The sequence below is a fragment of the Myotis davidii genome, unplaced genomic scaffold (assembly GCF_000327345.1).
Source record: "Myotis davidii unplaced genomic scaffold, ASM32734v1 scaffold168, whole genome shotgun sequence".
NCBI classification, from domain to species: Eukaryota; Metazoa; Chordata; class Mammalia; order Chiroptera; family Vespertilionidae; genus Myotis; species Myotis davidii.
This window is the reverse complement of record NW_006383016.1, coordinates 2278173-2280715: the sequence shown is the minus strand read 5'-3', so window position 1 is coordinate 2280715 and position 2543 is coordinate 2278173.

The following is a 2543-nucleotide window of genomic DNA, read 5'->3' as shown; positions in this document are numbered from 1 at the left end:
AAAACCTCACTCTTATTTTATCCACAACAGGGTTTCAGTAAGAAGTGACAATGGGTGCTCTCCGAGTTTCACTGTATTTCCCGTTAGTGGAGGAATTGGGCTTGTGGATAAAACGGCCGGAGCACCACAGAAAGTTAGGCGACGTCACATGACTGTCTGTTGGAGGGTGGACATTTAATGGACTTTTCTGTTTGTCTGTTACAGGATTGCCTCTCTCTGGTTTGAAAGGATGGAGTGAGAGGGTTACACAGGCTCTGAGAAATAGCAGAGGGAGGTTCTGGGTTTTGTTGGTGGCATGTGCTGGTTTCTGGACTATTGGTGGGGAGAACTGTGTCAGGCTTTTGATTTCTTAAACTTTGCTTTTCTTATAACCTTCCGACTGTGAACTGAGGTTCAGATCCGCTTCCCATGACCCATCTCCTCACAATACCAACCAGTAACAGTCTTCAAATCAGTCTCCACAATAGTAGGATGGGTTTCACAAAACCCTTTCAAAGGTATTAGAAGCTTTTTAAGAGGCAGTTTCTACTGAAGGAGAGTTGTGAATTTAACTGAATGCGACATTCTTTTTCAATTACAGTTCTTTACTTTTTCAATTATTATATTAGTTTCAGGTGTATACCCCAGTGATTAGACATTACATAACTAAGTGATCATCCCAATATTTTCAATAGTATATGCAATATTAGGTTTACAGTTTGGTATATACAAAAGTAGGTTTTATAGTTGTTTGTATGGAAAAATAATACAATAATTAATAAATAATAACACAAGAGTAAACTCGGTGTTTCATGTACTCACAACTGTAAACCTACTTTTGCCCCACCCTGTACATTTGCAGATGTGTGGTATAGGTTTGCCTACTGGTGAATGGTATTTTATATCAGTGATGATTTTTAGATTGATTCCTATCTTCAGGGATCAACTGTGGACCCCTTAATTTTTCTCTACATCTGTGAAGTTAAGTCCCAGTTTCATAAAGACTTAGTTTTGCCCTTTTTCTACAATGTAATTTGTAGACATTGTGCCTAAGAAATTGCTGTGACTTACACAAGAGTGTTTAAATGCTTCATGGATGGACAATCTTGTTGGTTAAAGGAAGTTGCCTTGGTTATTGGCTAATTTACAGGGATTAGAACAAGTTCTGTGCTTTATTCCTTCCTCCCTCCAGAGCCAATTATTCCAATCTCAGGGCAGAGCAACACATTCTTGGGAGAAGGGGTATGTGAAATAGCCTCATTTTTGGCTTTTCTGCCTTTAATCCCACTTTTCAGGCCATGTCTCATCTCCCATCACCTCGAATCATGAGATATACAGTGAATGGACTGGGCCCTAACAGTGCTCCATGGATGGAGTGAGGATAATTTATTTCCAAAATTTTGTTTATCAGTTACTTGATACAGAACAGTAGGTCAGTGTGTATGTTGATTTTGTGGGAGGTGAAAAATCAGTGTTGATTTTCTGGAAGGTGAAAACTTAAGCTTCTTCAGTCTGTTTATTTCAGAGGAAAATGTTTACCTCAAAAGCTAAAAATGAGCCCAGTTAAAATGAATATTCATGTAAGAAGGTTAAATGTCTTTCGAAGAGTTAAATTTTAACAGAGTACTTCTCATTTCAAGGATTTTATAAGAACTAGTTATACATATATAAGGAGTTGATAGAAATAGACTTATTTTTGTGTACTTGGTGAAAAGAAAGCTCTATTAAAAGGAATTGTGTATTTTGAATCATACTTTGCTAATGATTTCTGTTATTTTGGAAATATGATCTATATAAACAATTTTGATCTAAAACATTGGAATGTAGTTTTAGACTTCCAGTATCTGTGTCAAGCAGTATTCACCATGCGTAGTCTCTGTGAATTTAATTCTCCTACTGTTTCTTTAAAGAAGGTGATAAAATGGACAATCAACCTATATGTTTTCAATTCCCACTGAACACTACCCTCACAACGATCCTTGCTCACAGTAAATTCTGTGGAATCTGCAACACTGGTTTTTGCTGTTGCTTTAGAGAGTAATTGGAATTCTTTAGCAGTATGAACACTTCCTCAAACAGCTCAAGTGGAAGTCAATCAGGATTCATAAGAGAAGTAGTTGCTTACTCAGTAACAAAAGAGGCAGCCTGATATAATGGAAAAGGTGCCGGCTTTGAAACCGGGGAGGCCTTTGAGGAAGAATACCTACCCAGCTCCTCTGTAAAGAGGAATGTAAAACTGATAGCAATGCCACAAACTTCCTGCTTCCCCCTAAAGACGAGTAATTAGTAACACACCTCCTTCTAACAACTCCGGGTACCTGAAGATAAGGCAGGAAGCTTTGAAGTGCAGACTGTGGCATCAGGGCTGGTCTGCCCTGGGGGCAATGTATTACTTACAACCTTTATGCAGTGAGAATTGCAAATGGTACCACTAAATAGATAAGCTTAAAATCCTGTTGGATCATTTTGAATTTGGAATAGCAAGTGTAAAGACGTTAGAAGTCATGGTTCCTAATATATAATGATGGAGAAGATTTGACTTTGGGTGGTGGCACACAGTGCAA